We start from the raw sequence: 22,996 nt of genomic DNA, 5'->3' as shown, positions 1-22,996 counted from the left end.
TTTTTTTTTTTTTTTTTTTTTTTTGGTTTTTCGAGACAGGGTTTCTCTGTGTAGTCCTGGCTGTCCTGGAACTCACTTTGTAGACCAGGCTGGCCTTGAACTCAGAAATCCGCCTGCCTCTGCCTCCCAAGTGCGTGCGCCACCACTGCCTGGCCATGTTTTCTTTTTACAGGGTTTTGTTGCTCTTGTTGGGTTTTTTGTTTGTTTTCTTTTTAATAAAACACATCTGTCTAGGGGGTAAAAATGTAACAGTAATTTCCAACCCTAATAAGCATGTATTAAAAAATACAAACTAGTTATATTTATCTAGACAGAGAGTTATCTATATATGTCTAGACTGGCAGATCTAACACTATACAAACTTACTCCTCTTTGCTACTTGTATTTTCTCCTGGCCACCTGGTTTTGTTCCATCTTCCTCCTCTTCTCCCTCTGCCTGCCCCACTCCCTAAGACCTCTCGTCCCACTTTTCTCCTCCACTGCCCAATCACAGGCTCTAGCCTTTATTTGGTCAGTTAAAATGGTGAGAAGGTTCACACGACATCACTTGAGTATGTGATCAAATGTTCTTTTTTGGGGGATAGTTAACATCAGAATACAAACAGCATCAAGGCAATCCACAACAGAAAAAAGAGGAAGGAAAAGGATTTAATTTATCTTTAATTTCTTTTTTTGTTTTCTTCCAGGCTGACCTGGAAGTTGCTAAGTAGCCACGCTAGCCTCAAACTCAAAGAGATCCTCCTACCTCTGCCTCTCAAAAGCTAGGATTAAAGGCATGCACCACTATGCCTGGCTACTGGCTATTTCTTTTCTTTTTTAAAAAGATTTATTTTATGTATATGAGTACACTGTAGCTATCTTCAGACATACCAGCAGAGGGCATCAGATTCTGTTACAGATGGTTGTGAGCCACCATGTGGTTGCTGGGAATTGAACTCAGGACCTCAGGAAGAGTAGTCGGTGCTCTTAACCACTGAGCCATCTCTCCAGCCCGCCTGGCTATTTCTTTAATCTTTATTTATGCTCCTTCTGCCCTTTGCTGTCTCAAACAAACAAAACATGAACTAAAAGAAAGTGTAACATCAAAATTAGAACAAAAGCCAGAGGCTGAGAGCTGAAGAGGCATGAGTAGGTACTGGGTCTATTGTCCAGTGGTGAATAAGTTCTGAATGAACCTGGTTATTCACTCCAAGAGAACCATAGTGTCTCCAGCCATGAGGCTCTGGCCTACTAACCAGAGAGTCTCTGGTGTGAATAAACAATCTGGCTGCAGAGAAGGGGCTAACAGACTCAAGGCTTTACTGACCCAGGCTGGTTGTCTCTCTCAAATCACTGCAATCAGACTTTGAGTTTGATTTAAGAACTCTGCCCTCACCAAACAAGAAACTCAGCAGTAGGTGAACCACAACTAGCACTCAAAGTTTTCAGGCTCCTATACCTGCTTCCAAGACCAAGATGCCCTTGTACTAAAAGCTCTGAAGCTTCTAGTCAGTTTTCCCACTTCCCAATATGGCATAAATTTTCCTTCAGTTTGGTATTGAGACATTGACTATAGCTCTTGTCAGAATTATGACACATCTTAGTGTTATAAGACTAGGATTAGAAAATATTGTTCAAACGTATCTAGATTAGAGGCTTTTTTTTTTTCAACGTTAGAAACAAAAAAGCCTGTCAGAGATTCCAGGAACTCATTATATTTAAGCCACTCTACAAATAAACAGAGGTCTAGAGGTGAGGTAATCAGATCAGAAAAGGTATACAAATTGAAAAGAATTTGTGTTACCTGAAAGATTCCAGCATCCCTGACAAGATCACAAGTCCCTGACCTAAGGCCTTCCTTCCATCACAGGGGCTTACAGCGCCTGCTCACACTAACCACTGGTGCTTCATCCAGTGTACTAACCACTGGGTCTCTATTCAGTGCTAAGAAAGGGCTGATCTAACCCCCAATCAGTAATTCTCACCCTGGATGAACTCCTGACTCCAGCTCAGACCAATTGTGTCACAGTCTCTAAGCTGGGCCCTTCCTGTCTTAAGCACTCTGACCCTCGAGGTGTTTCCATTTGCTTTTTCTCCATGCTGAGCACCCTTTCCTCAGACACTTGCACACTCAGTTCTCACCATCATCTATCTTTCATCAGTGAGATTTCTCTGATGTTCTTATATTTTACTTTAAGACAGTTTCTCTTTAATGGCCGAGGCTGATCTCCATTCCTTCTGCCTAAGCCTCCTGAATGTTATGCCTGGCTTCTCATTCACCCACCCACCCATCCATCCAATTTCTGTGTGTGGGGGGGGGGGGGGAGAGGAGGGAGGGAAGGAGAGAGACAGAGGATATAAACAAAGGTCTGAGTAGGAGAGCCAGGAGTCAGCTCTCTCCCTCTACCATGTGGATCCCAGGAATGAAACCCAAACTCGGGTCATTAGGTTTGTCTGCAAGCTTTCTTACCCACTGAGCCATCTCACCAGCCCTAACTTCTCCATTTTAAAAAAGAAACCTGATGGCCAATGTAGCGCAAACCTTTGATCCTAGCACTCAAGGAGGCAGAGGCAGGCACATCTCTGAGTTTGACACCAGCCTGATCTACAGAGCAGAGTCCCAGGACAACACAAAGAAACCCTGTCTCAAAAAACCATTAATTAATTAAAATAAGAAACTAAGGGACTGGAGAGATGGCTCAGTGATTAAGAGCACTGGCTACTCTCCCAGAAGTTCCAAATTCAAGCACCTACATTGTGGCTCACAACCATCTATAACTCCAATTCTAGGAGATCCAGTCCCATCTTCTGGCCTCTGTAGGCATCAGGCTCATATACAGTGCATAAACATATACACAGGCAAAATATCCATATATATAAAATAACAACAAAAAGAAACCCAAGCTGGAGCTGCAGCTCAGTAGTATGGACTCTGTCTGGTATGTGAGACCCCACATTCAATACCCAGCATCAAAGATAGATATCTGTTTCCTTAAAGCCACTTCCCCAGCACACCTACTTTATTTTCCTTTTTATACTCCTCACTACCTCTCATAGTCATTACTTTGTTTATTGTAATTTCCTAAATTTCTAGGAAATAAGTTTTATAAAGGGAAGATTTTAATCATGTTCTCTGCTATGTTCCCAGTGCTTAGAATAGTGCCTGGTATATAGCCAATTTGCTCATCAGAACCACCAACCTCAAACCACGACTTGCACTCAGGAGCCTGAGGCAGGGGGGCCTTCCAAATTTGAAGGCAGGCTGTAATGCAGAGACTCTATTTTAAAAAAAAAAAAAAAAAAAACCTAATGAAACAAACTATTTAGAAATAAGTATTTCTAGTCAAGTTAATCCCTTTAACAGGCTTGTGAATCAGATAATCTGTCCTGAGAAACAGAGCCATAGAGACAGAAAATGAAGGTGAAAGGAGGTGATGGAGCAAACAGATTTCAGATAGCACCCTAGTGTACCTAGGGCCATAAGAAAAAGAATTGCTCCACCAGGCAGCAAACTGCTCTCAGCAGACCAGAAAGAACAAATAGCCTCTTCTCTGGGGTAGCAGTCAGAGAAAAGACCACTGAGGATGTGACCCCTACTCACCATCACCCATCTACCTAAGACAGCCTCTGCGCTTCCTACTTCCTCTTCACTAGTCAACTGCTTCAGAAACTTGACACCATGGAGATGTTGAAGGTTGGGGCACTAAGAGCCTTTGTCAGTGGCTAGGCAGCAGATGTCACTCTGTCATTCTGGAGTCCATTTGTTCCCTCCCAAGTCTGCCTTCTGACCTGTTGTCTCATACCTAACCACCTCTGGTCTTTCCCTATGTCATCACTTTGTGTGACTCTAAGACTATTCCCCTCAAAACTATATCATCACATGATTTACTAAGCTCAAACAAACACATCTAAAATAAGTTTCTTTCTGCCCATCACCTCATATTTTACCAAGGCAAGGCTTTCCAGAAGTTTCAGAATCTAGACCTAGTCCAAGTACTCTGATCTGATATTGCAGCAGCTGCTGCTTCACCTCCTTAAAACACCTAGCACTGCCTTCCCTGTTACCTCACTAGTAAGAGAGGAGACTGAAGACTAACTAGACTAAATCATGCTCAACAGTCTACTCCTACCAAGAGTGAGTTCATTCTCCTCAGAGCATCTCTTCTTCCTTCTTTTCATCTTCCGGCTTCCAACGCTACTCTCACCCAATCTACATCATATGTACTACATACATGTGCACATACATTCATTCATTCTTCAATAATATTGCTAGTTGTGGTAGTTCATGAGAGTGACCCTAATACTCAGGAGAAAATGTAAGAAGGCTGCAGTAAGCTTGAGGAAAGAGACACTGGTTCATGACAGGGAATCAGAAAGCCTTTCTCAACTGTAGGTCCTACTCCCAAATCAGAAATTGGAGGGAATGTATCCTCAGTTCTAAAACAAATGAAAGAACAGTGTGGACAAGAAGAGGTTTTACGCAGCTGAGCAAACAGAAAAGTCCTGAAGCAGGAACAGAGGGAATAGATGAACAGGAAGTAGATGAAGAAAGGCCACTGCAAAGACTTCTGCTTTTAACATTATTTTATTTTGAATTATGTGTATGCGTAGGTGTCTGTGTGTAGGTAGGTACACATGTGTACAGGTACCTGAGGAAGCCAGAAAAGGTATCATATGGTCTGGAGCTGGAGTTTTAAGTGTCTGTGAGTCACCCACCACAGGTGCTGGGCCTCTGCAAAAGCAATATGCACTCTTAACCACTTAGCCACCCTCCAGACCCTACGACTTTGGGCAAGGGATGATACAGTCTATATTTTATGAGATATCTGTTTTCTCCTTAAATAATTCTCAAATTCTTTTAACTGAACATTTATTAAAAATGGAGTGGGGTGGAAAAGTAATCAAATTCCCCCTCTATTCAAAAGCCTTCATATCCAATATCAAATATACTTTACCCTTTGACTCAGACAACAGAGTACCAGTTAGGCCTGGTATCAGACAAAAGGTGGCTTAAAAGCCTAGGACAGCGAGGCAGTGCTGGTGCACACCCTTAATCCCAGAATTTGGGAATCAGAGGCAAGTGGATCTCTGAGTTTGAGGCCAGCCTGGTCTACAGAGATAGTTCAAAGACTGGCAGGCTACAAAGAGAAACCTTGTCTCACAAAAGCAAACAAACAAACAAAAAACTAGGGACTGCAACATCTGATAGCCAGGAAAGTTTCTAGCCAAGTATAGTAGCCTTATTTCCTACATTAGGCACCCACTATGTGCAAGACTTTGCTTCAAAACAAATTGTTCCTGTCCATGTTCAGGAAACTATAATCCTAGCACTTGAAGGTAGAAGCAGAAGAATCTGGAATTCAAGGACAGCCTCAGCTACATAGAAAGTTCAAGGCTAACCTGCACTACAGGAGACCCTATCTCAAACACCAAAATCGAAAAGTTTCTTTTAGAGGCCAGAAGATGACTCAGTAGATGAAAGCACTGACTGCTCTTCTAGAGGATCCAGGCTCAATTTCCAGATCCCAGATAGCAACTCATAACCATATGAAGTCCAGTTCTACCCTATGCCACCTCCTGGGTGGGGGTGGATCTAACACCTCCTTCTGGTACTGCATGCATGTAGGGCAGTATAGGCAAAACACCCATAAAATAAAGTAATTAAAAAGGGGAGGATACACCTTTATCCTGGTGCTGGACAGTGGTAGCATACACCTTTAATCCCAGCACTTAGGAGGCAAAAGCGGCAGATCTGAATTCAATACCAGCCTGGTCTACAGAAAGAATTCCAGGACAGCAGGGCTACACAGAGAAACCCATTCTCAAAACAACAAAGAGGAGGATTTTAAAATGGTTTCCTTTGCTACCCCCAATTCTCTCTCCTACCACACCAGAGTGCCTCACTTCAGCTTTCTTGCCCCCAAGTGACTGCCCCAGACCTAGGCTTTCCCTCCAATTATTTTCTGATAATTAGTTTACTCTTCAATGATAAACTACTAGAAGTATAAACTCTCCCAGGAGGTGTAAATAATTTTTAAATCCTTTCTAGGTTAGAAATGCAAAAGTAATGGCATATTAAAAAGCATGGTGTGCAATGAATTGGGCTCTTGTTTTGTGGGTGGGGCTCCCTCTCAAAGAGTAGAGGGTCAGTGGAGACAGGTGACTGAGTATGTAGCTCGGTGATAGAGTGCTACTCTAATGTCCAAAAGGCCATGGATTAAATCCCCAGCACTAAAACCAATTAAAGTTGGTTGTGGTAGGGGAGTAAGTAATGAAAAATGAAATTATATGACTGCCACCATTTCCTTCCAAATGGTGTCACTCTATTTTGGGTGCGAGAGATGTTCCCAAGAGGTAGGCCCAGCCACCTCAAATGAGTGGCACAGACATAACCAGCACCTTCTTGTGCTAGGTATAATGGCTCACCGTGATACTAGGATCAGGGGAGGCTGCGGCAGGAGGACTGTGAATTCAAGGACGGCCAGAGTTGCACTGGGAATACACGGTGAAACTTGGTCTGAAAACAAACAAACAAGGAGCTGAGCATGTGATGTATGCATACAATGCCAGCAAAGAGGCAAGAGAATCAATATTCAAGACTGGCATATACTGCAGAGAGATTTGAGACCAGCCCAGGCTATGATAGACCCTGATTCAAAAATTAATTAATTAATTAGTTAATTAATTAATTTAAAAACTTACCAAGTATGAGGTACAAGTTTTTAATTCCAGCACGAAGAGGCAGAGGTAGACAGATCTGGATCTCTTATGAGTTTGAGGCCAGCCTGGTCTACATTGAAAGTTCCAAGCCAGCCAGGACTATATAGATTGACTGTCTAAAAACAAAACAAAAACAAACCCCCCCCCAAAAAAAACAGAACAACGACAAAAAAAAAAAACAACCCCAAAACAAAACACACACATAAACATACACACACACACACACACACACGCACGCACGCACGCACGCACGCACGCACGCACGCACGGCTAAGACAGAGAGCCCTTCCTTTCCAGAACAATCTAAACAGCTGCTTAGTGCCCACTCCTGGTCTTCTCTCTCCTCTGGAATGACAAAGCTGGGGCTTAGCTTTGTTTTCAGACTTTGGGACAGGATAGGTTGTAGTTATGACAAACCCACATTTTCTAAACTGATTGCTACAGTATCACTTTGCCCTTTGCCTTGTACAAGTTAACACCTCTGACTTGATAAACTGAATTGGCAGAAAGTAGAATGTTGTAAACTTCAGCAAACAAGGGTATAAACATGAAGCCACAACCAACTCCACTGGCTCCCACTCAGATAGTGTAGGCAACATATCCCTGCATCCATAGACATAAAGAAGAGATAGTCCCACCTCACCCAAAGGGCCTAAAAGCCTCCAGAAAGGCAGAAATCCTAGGAATGCATGCTAAACTTATACACGGATCTAACTCTCTTCCTTTGCAGTCTCTTACACTCCAAGACTCTGTACCCTCAAGATTTCTGGCATCTTCCATGTGGATGTATGGAAAGGAGAGTGAGCCCAGGAGCCTAACAGAAGACAGCCCAGACCATAGTGGAAACCAGGCCACATCAGAAACAAACTGATTTCTTTAGTAGCTTTCATAAGAAAACACTCAAGCCAGGGGTGGTGGTGCACTCAGGAGACAGAGGCATGTGGAGCTCTTGAGTTCCAGGACAGCCTGGTCTACAGACTTCCACAAGGCCTTCAGTGTCTGTCTCCACAATTCCAGGACAGCCAGGGCTACACAGAGAAACCCTGTCTCAAAAAACAAAGAAAGGAAGGAAGGAAGGAAGGGAGTGAGGGAGGGAGGGAGGGAGGGAGGGAGGGAGGGAGGGAGGGATCCAAACTGGGTAACTGTGTGTGGTGGTGCCTGCCTATAATTCTAGCAGTAGCTGGGTGGGGGAGGCTTGAGATTTTAGTGTTCCAGGTTAATCTGTAATCCTAGGACTCAAGAGGCTGAAGCAGAATGATTTTGAGTTGAAGCTATACTAGACTACAAGATCCTTCACCACCACCTCCATGAACCCCCAAAAGAGACCCACGTTAGGATCACACACTACTCACTATCCCAGGCTCTCTGGATTCAAGACCTATTCCAATCAGAGGTGCTCACCTACTGACTCTGACAAGGCAAGTCATCTCAAAGTACATCTAAAAGCATTTTCCTTCAGGGAAGCCCAGGAGATACAGTCGATTCCAGCATCATACTTCTTTTGTAAGGACACAGCAGTTTCAGTGTTTACTATACAACCTTTAGTGTTTGTTTCCAAAATGAAAGTAGACCTACTGAGTACTTATTATTTTTTATGAAGATGAGATATTAAAGCCTTTATAAAATTCAAATGATAGGGAAAAATACAAAGCATAAAATTGAAAAACTACACACTCCAATTAGAGGCAATGCCTCATAGACAACTGTTCTCCAGTGGGGACACCAGCATGCAGTTAGGTTTGGTGCAGCCCTCGCCTTCTTTGGATGAGTCTATTTTCTGTGAAAGATCTTTAGAGCTACTTCTGGACTACTCAAAAAATTTTCAGTTTAAAAAAAAAAAGCCAGATGTGGTAGCCCATGCCTTTAATCCCGGCAGGTGGAAGGCAGAGACAGATCTCTGAATGTGAGGGCAACCTGGTCTACAGGAGTTGTAGGACAGCCAGAGCTATGTAGAGATATTCTTTCCTCAAAAAATTAAGATAAAATCCAGCAAACATTTTAAAGTTTCAGAATCTTTCAGGAGCCCCAATAACTCTGGAGGTTTTAAAACTAAATATAGGCTAAAGCCATGTGGACTTCACACACATACTGACTTGAGACAGAGAATCACTTGGCTCCTGGCCACGTGCACACATATTCACTCCTCTTCATTCAACCTTGTGAATCTTTTCACAGACACAGACATTACATCCTGTCTTGTCTACTGGAGTATGTAATCAGAATGAGGGGCCACTACTGCCTCTTGATATAACACCTGCAGATTATGAACCGCAGATGGTAAAGGACTTAGCTAAAGTCACTTAGTAGGCTAATCCAAACATTGATGGCAACATCAAACTTGAAACTCAGTCATTTACTTTTCTGGGATGCATAAAACTATGCATTGGATAAATTATATCAAAGTATGCTTTTCTACTGTCAAAATAAAAGCAAATTTGTCTGAAAAGAGAAAAACCTTTCTTAAATGTAATGACCTAATGAATATTACATCCTACATACCTAGAGCAAGCAACAGACTAGATGCCCACAAATAGAAAGACATAGATTTTAGGTACATGCAACTATTCTACCTCATACACACCAATTTTCAGAATTCTTTACCATTCATAATGTTCCTATTTTTATAAGAAAAGAGAAAGTTAAACATACATATAAAAATAGAGATGTAAATAAAATATCTAATGCAAATACCAAAAGAGCTGGGAAATGAAACTCAGTAGTAAAATACTTGTGTATCATACACAAAGGATCTAGGTTCAATCCACAACACAGCAAATAACAACAAATCAAATATCAAATAATAAACTGTCTGTGGTGGTCCAAGCCTGTAATTCTAGCACTTGAGCATTTGGGAGGCAGGAGGATTAGTTCAAGGCTAGCCAAGTCTACAAAGTAAGTTCCAGGACAACCAGTGCTACACAGAAAAACTGTCTCAAAAAAAAAGGAAAAGAAAAGAAAAAAAAAAAAACCTAGTAAGTAAATAGACGTTCTGAATATAGGCTTTATCATCAAGCTTTACTTCCTTTATATTCCATCTGCATATCTCATTTTTACATGTATATATAATTCTAGAGTTTTTACAAAGATTTCATTTTAAGCATGTGTGATGTATGTATATTCACATATCCAAGTGTAGGTGTGGACATCTGAGTTCAGGTAGCCCATCAGATCTGCTGAAGCTGGAGTCACAGGCATTGTGAGTCTCCTAGTCTCATATGGATAAGGAAACTGAACTCAGGGCCTCTACTGAAACAGTAAGTGTTCTTAACTGCTGAGCCCTCTCTGCAGCCCCAATTTTTAGAGTTTTAAAAAAGAAAAAAAAATCCAAGCTGGGCAGTTGGTGGCACATATCTTTAATCCCAGAGACAGGCAGATTTCTGAGCTCAAGGCCAGCCTGGTCTACAGAGTAAGTTCCAGGATAGCCAGGGCTATCCAGAGAAACACTGTCTCAAAAAACAACAAAAAACAAAAACAAAAACAAAAAAAAAAGAAAGAAAGAAAGAAAAAATTCTACAGCCTGGGTTACTTTCTGAACAACTCTAATGCATCTGCCCCACACTGCTACGTACCCCAAAACTACCCACACCATGCAGAGTGTACATATACTTTCTCTGTTAGCCTAGTGAGAAGAACCTCTCTCAGGGTATTTCCTTTCTTTCTAAAATTTATTTATTTATTTTTCTTTTTTGGCTAAGAAAGATCTCTCATGTCAGCTAGGATAGCCTCAAACTTGGTATAACCCAGAACTTGTCAATATTTCATTTTTTTAAGTTTTTCTTCCTCTTTCTTAGGTTTCATAAGTGTAGGATCTCATCCAAATAATACAGCAGTGTTCACTCTATCCATAATTATTATCATAGAGCATAGAGCTTGAAGAAAGGCTAACGTAGGAAGATAGCTCATGTCCATGAAGCCTGAGAAAAGTAAATGGGAATTGAGGAGGGAAATCATTAGCTGCCCTAGCCCTAAGCAAAAAGGGGAAGCGAGCTGGGAACACTGGCCAGAGGACAGAAACATCTGTCGTTCTACAGTTCCATTTTCATGGTCAATGAGTAGTTCAGTTTACTCACCAGTCTCCTCCACATTTTCTTAATGAGTCAGTCTCCCTGACTTGAATCAGCTGAAAATCTTACTAAACTCTAGTTCTAGTCTCAAAGCTAAGAACAGATACTGAAACCCAGGGTTCTGAAAAGACAAAGCTGTCCCAGGCTGACAGAGATGGTTGCACTCCAGCTACAACACCAATCATGGAATGCACGTGCTGTATCTATTATTCTCTGACACTTCACCATAGCTTGCAAATAAAATACAAATTTCTTAACCTGTCTCTCACATAGCCCTGTTTTCCAAGCCTTATCTCCAAAGAGCTGCAAGCTTTCATGTTCAGTGCACTTTACCTAGAAAGTCCTTCACAATCTTACTAACCTGCAAAACTCTCATTCCTCCTCCAAGACCCAGTTCAGAAGTCACCTCTGCTCTGCTGAAGCCTTTTCTCCCCAAGCATTTTTAGAACTTCATGTACCCCAGGCTGGCTTCAAACACTGTAGTAAATGAGCTCCTGATCTTCCTTCTTCCGTCCTCTACCCTCCAGGTGCTAGGATTACAGATCTGGGCTACCACAATTTGTTCCCAATAGCTCATTAACCACTACTGTATCAGAGAACTTAAATAAAAATTATAAATCACTGTTAAAATAATTGACTTTTCTTACTCTACTGAAAAGTAAATGGTATCTAACAGTTCTCACCTTGTAAGTTCTAGCATAGATTCAAAACAAAGTGAGATGTCAGTGTAAATGACTGATCTTGGGGGCTGATAGAGAGATGGCTCAGCGGTTAAGAGCACTGACTGCTCTTCCAGAGGTTCTGAGTTCAGCTACCAGCAACCACATGGTGGCTCACAACCATCTGTAATGGAATCTGATGCCCTCTTCTGGTGTGTCTGAAGACAGTGACAGTGTACTCATATACATACAATAAATTAATCTTAAAAAAAAAAAAACTAAATAAAGTAGGTTTCTTAAAAAATAATTCATCTTATGAAGCACAGCACTGGCATTAAGAGAAAAGAGAAAAAGGAACTAGTTACACAAAATTTAATAATTGAATCATCACAAGGAGTGGCGGTGCTCAACTTTAATCATAGCACTTGGGAAGCAGAGGCAGTCTTGAGTTGGATTTCTTGAGATGGAGGCCAGGCAGAGCTACACCAAGAAACCCTGTCTTGAAACAAAACAAAACTGATTCATCTATTTAATCTTTTCCAAAATAGTCACAATATAGCTAAGAAGTAGCTTTTTTGTTGTTGTTGTTTTTTGTTTTGTTACGGAAACTACTATTTGAACACATGCATTCTATAGCTCAATTTGATCTCCGTAACTCTGTGAAATACATACATTGCATTGAAAATGGAAGAAACTGGGGCACAGGAAGGTTAGATGGTTTAAGCCTATGGTTAACAAGTGTCAGGAGTAAAAAAATGTAATGTCCTGGGGTTGGAGATGGCTCAGTGGTAAGAGCACTGACTGTTCTTCCAAAGGACCTGGGTTTAATTCCCAGCACCCACAAGGCAGCTCACAACACATCTTTTAACTTCAAGATCTGACACCCTCATACAGACATACATGCAGGCTAAACACTAGTGCACCTAAAATAAAAATAAATTTAAAAAAAAGTAAAGTCCTATAGTGTGACTCCAAAGCAAGAGAGCACTGGAATCAGGTGGACAGGGTTTAAATTCAGCCATGTTACAACTGGGTTATGGACACATCATTTTACCCTCTGGACTTGTTTCCTAGAAAAATGGACATGAGTACCTTGTCTCCTCGGGTGTACTGAGTGGTAAGGTAAAATTCACAAAAACCATTCACATCGGTTCTCCCACCCAGCACTCAGAAATGCTGCTTCATTTCCCCTTCCTAAAAGCTGTAAAGATCTTACAGAGGACAGAATGCCAGAATGTCTCCTATACTTGAGATCTTTTAAACAGAGAAGAAATCTTTGCCTTGTCTAAGTCAGAACAGAGCTGGGGCCAGAGGCCTTATAAAATGCAAATACTCCTAATTACCCTAAGCTACAATTCAAACTAAAGAGGGAAAGTGTCCCCCCTACACCCCAGACCTGGGTGATCAGACAGGCCCAGCTCTCCACAGACCTTTATCTCCCCTCTCCCCCTCTCTTTCTTCCTCCAGCCCCACAAACCTCTTTCACTTCCTCCAAGTTGCCAAACTAAGTGCTGTTCCCCACATGGTTACCACTTAAGGCTTCTTAGGGTCATGACCTGATGTGTGGTGCTTCTTCAGGAAAGGCGTCCCTGAGCCCCCAATTCAAACCATTCTCTTTCCTCATCTTTTTTTCCCCCTCTTGAACTCATTGAGTTTATAAATTTTATGTTGCCATTTCCTTCAGAGTATTGTTCTAAAAACTCATCTGGGGCTAGGACTCAAAAGGCAGTCTGTGCTTATAGCAAGGGGGTAAGGCCAAAGGATTGATTTTCCCCACTGCAAAGCAAACCAACCTGAAACACACAAAACACATACATGGGGGGGTGGGGGGTGGGGGGGGAGAAAGAGGGCTCACACATAGAGCCCTTCTTAGGGCCTCTGCCATTGTAATATTAACTAAATCCTCACTGAGCCCAAGAGTGCCAGCACTCTAGTTATCCCAGCTTTCAAGAGGCTGAGGCAGGAAGATCTAGATAGGCCATTCAAGAAGACATAGTTAAACTGTATATACAAAAATAAAACAAAAACCTGCCACCCCCTTTACCTCAGATTCTTTTTCTTTCCCCCTTTCTTTCCACCTTAGTATTTGGTGCTTTGTAACATACTACATGTTTATTAGACCCTGTACTTATTGTCTTTCCACACCTTAGAAGGACAGTTCTACACGGGCAGTTAATTTTCATTGTTCGCTACATGGAAAACATACTTGTTCACAAATATTTTCTTATTACTGGACTTTGTCTTTAGGCCAAGATCTCCAACACTAAAATAGAGTTGTCTTGTCTGATTGACACAGTATGTCCAAAACCTAGTTATGTCATGGCACATACTACAAATACTCAGAAAAAAAAAAAATGTTTACAGTCAGGCATGGTTGCCTGAAGTCCCAATTACTGAGGAGGTTTAAGACTGGAGCTTGGTGGCCAAGATGGTTAAAAGTGGAGACGGGGGAGGGGAGATGAACCAAAGCCATCTTCAGTAGAGAAGTAGAAACGGTCCAAAAAAAGAAAAAATTAGCACCAGGCTTCCCTTCTCTTTCACAGTATAATGTACCTGTCAGTTTAGCAAACAGACCTCTGAAATCCCACTCAGCACCCATCGGGCCAAGCACATTGTGTGCTCAGCCAGTGTACACCTGACACAAGCACACTCTAGCTCCTATATGAACACAGGCCACAGGCAAACCCCGGCCCAAACCCATTTTAGCCACCGAGTCCCACTCTCCTAAAGCAGAAACTATCTAGGCTTGTCCTGGATACAAAACATGCTCCCTGGGTGGGCCTGTAGGTTATTCCAACCCTGGACTTCTAATGTCATCTCTAGCCTGCTCATAAAAAATAGTTAAAAATCCCTGACCACCTCCAATAATGCCACGGTTCTCAAGAGCAAGCATACCTAAGGTCATACGGACCCCTCCCCCTCACAAAAGCTGATTCAAGGCCAGGAGGCCATCTGTCCAGCAGACGCTCTCCTGTCTTCCCCCCGGGTCACACGGAGCCTTTACCCCCAGCCCCTCGGCTGGCAGGAAGAGTCCCCGCAGAGAAATAAATTCGACCCTGATCAACAGGCCTGGTCACCCCCCTAAGAACCCCAACTCTGGACGAGGAAGACCTGTCTGCCCCGGGAGAAGGATCCCCCGGGGTCAGAACTTGGGCGAGGCTGGGGGGAGACTGAGGGGCGCCGAGGACGGCCGACGTTCCGAGCGTCTGCCCGGTGACGGCGCCAGGTCCTCGCGCGGCGGGGACCGTGGAGCTGACAGGGCGTCCCAGCCGGGTGAAGTGCACCGTTATCCTTGCCCGGGCCGGGGGCTCGGCGGGCGGCCGCCTGTCGCGCGCGGGACGACAGCGGAGTGCCGGGGCCGCCCCGAATCGGCGGGCGGCGGCGGCGGAAGGGGTCCGGGCCGGGGGCGGGGTAGGGTGGTGGCCAGGGCCCGCCTGGCGGCGGTCGGGGGAAGTGGCTGCCGCCTGGGGCGGCGAGCAGGGTCTACCGGGCTGCAGGGCCGGGCCGTGGCGCCGACAGAGCCCGCTCTCCTCAGACTCCCGTGCCCGAGCTGGAGCGGCCCAGGTGGTGGCCTCGCCCTGTCCGGGCGGCGGGGGGCGCTTACCTGGCGGCGGCGGCGGCAGCGGCAGCGGCAGACCCGGGGCTCGGCCGCGCGCGTCCCCAGCGCCGGCTGCGGGAGCCACAACATGGCGACGGCGGTGGCGGGCGGGGCTGCGGCTCCGGGGGCGGAGCGGGGGCGGGAGCCGGGCTGGCGGCGGGACCTGGCTGAGGCCGCGGGTGGGAAGGGCGGGCGGAAGGCGACTCGGGCCTGGGCACCGGCCAGGGCGGTGCGGCTGAGGAGCTGCCCCGACCCGGCCCGGCCCGGCCCGGCCCCGCGCCTTCCGCCTCTCGCCTCAGGCTGGCGCGACCCTGGCTACGCTGACTGCGGGGAGGGGCAGGGCGGGGACGGCGCAGTGCTGGGCTCGACTGGGACTCCGACCTGGGCTGGCTCCCGCCGCCCTCAGCACGGCCTCTCCCGGCCGCCTGGGCCTGTGAAGCTCTGACGCGCCTCTGAGGCCTCGGTGCGGCCCAGGCCGCCTGCCTGAGGGACGAGTTGTACCTTCGCGGCTGCGGGCCGACCGGACGCCGAGCACCTCAGGAGCTCGGAAGAAGTCGTCTTCGCTTAGACCTGGGCGAGCCGGGCCTAGTCACCACTGTTAAGTGAAAGGAAGCAGGAGTGGAGCGGGCCTGGGCACTCAGGTGCGCCTTAAGTGGCCGATCGTCGCAGATAGAAGGACATGCTTGCAGGCGCGGGGCGCTCAGACATGTTGCCTCCGGGGGAGCCGAGGGACGCTCGGAGAGTGGGATGGGGGGAGGGGACCGAGAACCTCTCAGGGTGGACTGGCTGTTCGCGGGCTTATCAGAGGAGCTGTGACTGCAGGGCAAGAACTCGGAGAGGCGTACAAAAAATTACGAGGTTGATCCGCAGGACTTTCCAAGAACCTGGAGTACCTGGGTACGCAATATTAAGGCAGCAGGGTCGGAGTGTGGGAACTGGCAGGCCTGTTCTGGTGCCAGGCAGGATTGCTAAGCATGATCAAATTCCTTCTGAAGAAACCAGGAAAGAGCCCCACACTTGCAAAAGGGCCGGAACTGACATTCAGCTGGGACCTGAATCTGCTGTGTGCCAGGACCTGACTGAACCGAACACTTGGAGGAGGAATATGTTAGTGATGAAGTAATGAAGGCAGTTAAGAGAAATGATTCTTTCCAGAAGTTTGGCAGGGAGGGGGAGGGAAAACTAGGCCTCTGTCTAAAGGAGGAGTAAAAAGAAAGGTTTGTTTCGTTTTTGGGTTTTTTTTTTTTTCCCCAATTTGAGAGAGAGCGAGAGTTAGAGGAGCCAAAGGCAGAATAATTTATAGTTTATATCCCAGAAAAGTGGGAAGGAGGAAGTCCAAGGAAAAGGCGTTTTGTCCAACGAGATTTAAAGGGTGAATAAAGATAGAAATCTCTGTCCCGTGTGGTAGTGCATGTGTGTAACCCCAGCTATTTGGGAGAATGAGGCCAGAAGATCTTGAGTTCAAGAGCAGCTGGGATTACACAATGAAAGACTGCCTTAAAAGCCAAGAAAGGAAGGATTTTATTTAAGGCAGGGTTTCTCTGTGTAGCTCTGGCTGTCCTGGGACTCGTCCTATAGACCAAGTTGCCTTCGAACTCAAGAGACCCACTTGCCTGTGCTTTTGTGGTGCTGGGATTGAAGGTGTGTGCCACTATGCCCGGCAGGACGTTTCATTTATTTTAAGTTAGGGTGGCATGCTTGTTTCCACAGATGAGCTACCAGGATGACCCTAGATGGTATCCATAGACAGGTAAATTCTCTGTCTTTAATCTTAAGGCTCATCTTGGGGAGAAAAAAAAAGAAAAAAAAAAAAAAATATATATATATATATATATATATATATATATATATATATTCATTCCACATTTTGAGACCATCTTGAGCTACAGGAGACTTTGCCCAGCCACCCCCTCCCAAAAAAGCAAGAACAAAACCCTATACCACCTAATAGAGAAAATGGCATATCCAGCATAGCTGATACTATCTGTAGAAGTTTGTGAGGCACATTTTTCCCCCTAAGTATCTGTAGACCCAACTCGTTTTGTGTGCATTCCCGTGTATGAGTGGAGGCCAGATGGCAGCTCGGGAGAGTCAGTGTTCTGCTTCCACCATGTGAGTCCCTGAGATTGAACTTGGGTCGAAAGGCTTGGCAGCAACAGTCCTTGCCCACTGAGCCATATTACCAGCCCTATCCCTAAACTTCTTGTTTAAAAAAACAAAACAAAAAGCCCTTTCCATTTCAGAAAATGTCTCCATTCCCTGATTATCACTCCATTTATCCTTCCTCCACCCCAATAATGCACTAACCTGTGAGCAAAATGCCCCAAATTAAAAAGTGCTAAACAAATTTGAGTTTATTTGTAGCCATTAAACCATGTTGAGGGGCTAGAGAGATGGCTCAGTGTTGAGTGGAGGCTGCTCTTGCAGAAGACCTGAATTTGAATCCCAGGACTCACATCAAGCAGCTTGCTTCTGACCTTTTCAGGCACTGGTGTTTGTGTGTATGTATACACACACACACAATTAAAATTAATCTTAGCCAGGTGATGGTGGCTCATGCCTTTAATCCCAGCACCCAGGAAGCAGAGGCAGGTGGATCTCTGAGTTAGTCTATAGAGTGAGTTCCAGGAGAACCATGGCAGAGAAATCCTGTCTTGGAAAACAAACTAAGTCTTTAAAATAAATGAGTAAAGACCATGTTGAGGGGCAATGAGCTGGCTGAGGGGTAAAGTGATTTCAAATATCAAGAGTTTAATTTCCCGGAATCCGCATAATCTAGGCGCACAGGATGAGCATTTGTAATCCTAACCATCCTATGGGGAGGTGAGAAGCAGAGGAAAGAGACCACTTGGAAGCCCAGGAGCCAACTATCCTGGCAAACAGAGCAGAAAACCTACAAACAATCCCATCTCAAATGAGGATGGGTGATGAAGAAACAATACCTGAGGTTGTCCTCTGACCCCCACAGACATGCCATGTAGCCGCCCACGGCCACAAGTCAACTGGATTCACCTGAAAGGGGGGCTGGGAATGAAAGGGGAAGGAGGGCAAGAAGAGATGAGGCCAAGACAAAGTTCTCTGATCAAGGCCCAAAGCTTTAATGTTCAGCTCTCAATTTAAAGGGGAAGACCCAACCCACAACCTCTCCTGGTTTCAGATGGGTGGGATAATCCATAGTCCATTCCAGGTCATGGCCGGAGATGTCTCAGGGCAAGCCCAGGGGCAGTTCTGCTGTGTTCCGGGCAGCCAAGGTGGGTAACTCCACCTAGATCCCGTCACTTGACCTTGCTGTGGCAACCAAGGTCTCTCAGTCCTGCTCATGGGGGGGAGAGTACAATGCCATGCTACAAACTTGCCCACATTATCACACACCATACACATGTGAATTTGTCCAGTTATCTACACAGAGATATTACACATGTACCTCAACTGTGAGTGTATGTGTTTGTGAGGCTTCAAAGAATTCAGATTTAGAAAAGGGTATTGGAATTAGGTCTTTGAAGTGTGTATAGGACTTTAACATTCAAAAATGGTCAAGGTATGGAGACTGTCCCAGGTAAGGGGGACAGATAGTACAAAGACTCAGAATACCCACCAGGAGAGCTGTTTGGCCAGAGCCCAGGACTCCTGTAGAACAGTAGGAGAACCTGTCTGGAAAGTTGGGAAGACTGAACTCTAGACCTCACAGACCTGGACGAACCACTGGAGCTTGAACTGTGCCAGCAATACAGTTTGAAGTGGATTTTCTCATTATCTCTTACTCAGGTAATTTCTAATCGGCCCTTTCTAATAATTGGATGTTTGGCTGATTCAAAACAATGAGGCTGGGTGAACAATGTATTCCAGCTGTTTATACAATGAAAATTGAGCATTGTTTCTGTGATTAACTACAATTTTTTCACTAGACTATAGAGTTTTGTGTAGAGAGAAAATTATCAAAGAGCTAAAGGAAAAAAAGTATGCTCTTTAGGATACAAAAATGACTTCACTTTTTGGTTAAATTTTAAGATTTTCTTTCTGTTTATGTGTGTGAGTAAATGCCATATAAGTAGCTGTCCTCAGGGCCCAGAAGATAGTGTATACATGGGCTACTAGATGACCCTCAATCTGAGAGTTAGAGGTGGTTGTGAGCTTCCTGATGTGGATCCTGGAAACCAATTGGAAAGCTGAACTTGGTTCCTCTGGAGGAGCAGCAGGTGAACTTAACTACTGAGCCATCCCTTTACTGAGTTACCTTTCACTCCCCATTTGATTTTTGAGACCGGGTCAGTCTTTGCTCAGGTTGTCCTAGAACCTAACTCTCTAGCCCAGCTTGGCTTTGAACTCCTTATCATCTTCCCTTTACCTCCCAAAAGAAAGATTACAAGTATGTCCCACCATACCCAATTTACGCAGTGTTGGGGGCCAAACTCAAGGCCTCATAGATGCTAGGTAAGAGTTATACTAGCTGAGCTATATTTCTAGCCCCTTAATTTTTGTTTTTGAGGAATAGTCTAAATACAGTTTAAGCTGGTCTTAAACATCCACTTTCCTCCTCAGCCTCCTGGTCCTTTCCCCCTACCTCCCTTCCTTCTTTCTGTAGTACTGGTGTTTGAACCTAGAGTCCCCCAAGGCTTTATGCATACTAGGCACCCCAAGACCAAATACTTTAGGATTGGTACACAACTATCGTAGAAGTTAAATTAGCTGGGTGTGGTTGCATACCCCTGTAACCCCAGCACTCTGGAATTGGAAGCAGAAGAAGCTCCACAAATTTGAAAAGGTTTCAGGCCAGCCAGAACTACATATGGAGATTATGTCACAAAAACAGAAATGATATGCACTTCAAATGATACGATTACCCAGTACATGAGTAAAATGTAGATGTACTTTCCAGTACTCATCCATGGTGCAATTGCTACATTCAGAGAAAGTGAAGGCAAGGTAAATTAGCATAATCTTTTAAAAGCAATTCAAAGAGCTTTAATAAAAAATGTGGTTCCCAAGCTGGGCAGTGGTGGTGCAGGTCTTTAATCCCAGAATTTGGGAGGCAGAAGCAGGCAGATCTCTGTGAGTTCCAGGCCAGCCTGGTCTACAGAGCAAGTTCCAGAACAGCAATGGCTACAAAGAGAAACTCATCTCAAAAAATACACAAAAACCTACATGCACAACAATGTTTACTATAATCTTATTTGTGATAAATTGTAAACAGTAAATGGTTAAGTAACTGATGTGTGCAACATTATATAACACAGATAAGAGGGTGACTTGGAAACATTTGACTACAAAAAATATACTTCTCTAGTGTTTACAGGACTATTGAACTACTACATTCTAATAAAATTGTTTTTTTTTAAAAGATAAAAAAAAATTGTGTATTTTCTGCTTTTGTATCAGCCAAGAGCAGCAGGAAACAGAAGGACCACTCAAAGTGTGTAACTGAAGAGAAACAATGTACAAAGATAGGGAAACTGACAAGGAATTGTGGACCGCCCTAAGTCTGCAGGGAAGCCACTATCAATCATCAGCCTGAAAGGCCGAAGAGAGGTTACCAGGGTGGTGTTAGCTCTAAGAGAGGAAGGACCAACAAGGTCTTAGAGGCACACACACTTGTTTCCTTTCAACTCTCCTACAGTACCTCTTCGCACTGTTTGAACCCAAAAGGACACCTAACACCAAATGAGCCCAGGTGAACTGTTTTTCAAGGTCAGCCTCTATATAAAGAGCAGAGTGAAGCAGAGGTAGGAATGGGTCTAGGAGGAAATACGGACTATCTAATCATGTGCAAATTGGGATTGCAAATTTAGCTCAGTGTTAAGACTCATCTAGCATGTTCAAGGTCCTGGGTTCAACTACTTAAGAAAAAAAAAAAAGATTAGAAAAACAACAACAACCAAAACAAAAAAACAAACCCTAAACAAGTAGCCAAGGACCTCAAGGGAACCTGGGAAAGCAAGTTATCTAGAGTTTGAAAACACAGGAAGCAGATGGGACAGGAAAGACTAATTCACACTGAAGCTAGAGAGGTGGCCCCAATGAGGCCATTCCATTGCTTTTTATATCACTGTACTGGAGTCTAAGCCAGGGGGGGGGAAATCAGAAGTATATATGAAAATGTTGGAGAGATAGCTCACTTGGTGCCAAGTGCTTGCTACAGAAGCCTACCGGCCTGAGCTTTTCCCCCAGCATGAAGAGGCTGGGTATGAAGCCAGGTGTGGCAGTGCATGCCTTTAATCTTAGCATTCAGAAGACAGAGGCAGGTGGGACTCATTCAAAGCCAGCCTGATCTATGTAGAGAGTTCCAGGATAGCCCGAGCTACACAGAGAGACCCTGCTTTGAAAAACAGAAACAAAAAGTCTGGGTGTGGTGACGTGAACTTGTAATGAGAGTGCTAAGGCTGTACAGACAGGCAGATCTAATTGGTAAGCCCAGGTCCCGGTGACAAATATCTCCAAAAGCATGGTGGGCAGACAAGAGGAACAACACTAAAAGTTGAATTCCATCCTCTGTATACACACATATGCAAAGAACCCACCCACACATACAGGTATAAAAATTTAAAAACAGTTAAAAGAGGCATATAAGTGTAAATGGAGTTAAATAGTCCATTGTCTACTGCTACAGACTAAGGTGTAGATTTCTCTTTCCTAGCAAAACTTCATGCAGTCAACAGATAATTATGTGGTACCTATCCTGTGCCAGGAACCGTGAGGCCCTGGGGATTGAAACGGAAACAAAATTAACCTCCTTGCTCTGTGGAGTTTACATCCTGGTGGGGGTGGGCAGACAATGCTTAAGTGGTGATAAGAGGCTGAAGGAAAGCAGACTAGAATCCTGCCCACTCTCCGAGCTATGGTAAACCTCTCGATTTGAACCACATAGCTCATTATGTGCCAAACCCTCCAGGCAAACAGAGCCCTTGGTGTCTCTCACTTAGACTAAGATCATCATGTCTGTAATCGACCTTCCTGCCTCCCGCATCCTCCAACTCTACTGTGAGGATCACTCTGAAACAAATCATTTCAATATCCTGCTTAAAGCTCCTCAGAGCTCCCCAATCTGTAATAGTAACAGCTACCCTGCTTATACCACCCTTTCTTATCTCCTGGCTCCACCCTCTCTGCCTTCCTCCTTCTCCTTTCCACCCCATTATCACCCCCATTTATTGAACACGCCATGTTGCCTCTAATTTCCAGCGCTTTCCATAGGCTGTGCTTCTCCTTTTCCTCTTTGCACTCTTTGGGCTTGAAGCTAGGGCTTTGCACATGCTAGACAAGGGCCCTATCTCTAGTCCTTTCATTTTTATCTTATTTTTAATATGTATATGTGTTTTCCATATGTGTGTGCATACGGAGGCTAGAGGACAACCTCACATGTTGTTTCTTACTTTCTGTCCACCTTGTTTTTTGAGTTGAGGTCTCTCATTGACCTGAAGCTCTGAAGCTCACAGGTAAGAGGCTAACTGGCCAGTGAACCCCAAGGATTCTTTCTCTGCTTCCCCAGTGCAAAGGTTACAAATATGAACCACCACTCCATACATTTTTACATGGGGATCAAACTGACAGTTACTGCTCCAGTTCAATTATTTTACATTTGTATTTATTTTTATCACTTATTTATTTACTTTTCAAAACAGGGTTTTTCCATGTAGCTTTGGCTGTCCTGTAACTCACTCTGTATACCATGCTGGCCTCAGACTCAGGGATCTGCCTGCTACTGCCTCTGGAGTGCTAGGATTAAAGGTACGTGCAGCTATCCCTGGGTTTCAAATTTTTTTATCAGAGCAGTTTTTTACATTTTGTTTTGTGTGCATATGGGGGTTACAACTACACTGTAAGTATGCTAGGCCTCTTGGCCTGGGACTCCAGCAAGCCACCTGTCCCTCCCTAGCAAATGGATCTCATTATACCCTGGCTTTTCTGCTTGAATTCTAGGGATTGAGTTCAGGTTCTCATGCTTGGAAGGCTGGCTGACCCATCTTCCCAGACTGCTCTCA

At 44.5% G+C, this 22,996-nt stretch overlaps 1 protein-coding gene across 2 annotated transcripts in view; it reads right to left on the bottom strand.

Moving 5' to 3' along the window:
* Znf592 (zinc finger protein 592) overlaps positions 1-15,158 on the bottom strand; it is a 49,627-nt gene extending 34,469 nt beyond the window's left edge. The window contains exons 1-2 of one of the 2 annotated variants that reach the window (XM_076936765.1): positions 15,027-15,087; positions 6,406-6,496 (exon numbers count right to left, since the gene is read on the bottom strand). The gene's annotated coding sequence lies outside the window, so the exon portion shown is untranslated. Of the gene's footprint in view, positions 1-6,405; positions 6,497-15,026 lie in introns of both variants that reach the window. The other variant, XM_034506734.2, reaches the window with a different exon arrangement.
* Between the last annotated feature and the right edge of the window lie 7,838 nt (positions 15,159-22,996).

This window comes from Arvicanthis niloticus, chromosome 1 (genome assembly GCF_011762505.2).
Source record: "Arvicanthis niloticus isolate mArvNil1 chromosome 1, mArvNil1.pat.X, whole genome shotgun sequence".
NCBI classification, from domain to species: Eukaryota; Metazoa; Chordata; class Mammalia; order Rodentia; family Muridae; genus Arvicanthis; species Arvicanthis niloticus.
Note: the sequence above shows the minus strand (reverse complement) of the source record. Positions and strands in the feature narration are given on the sequence as shown.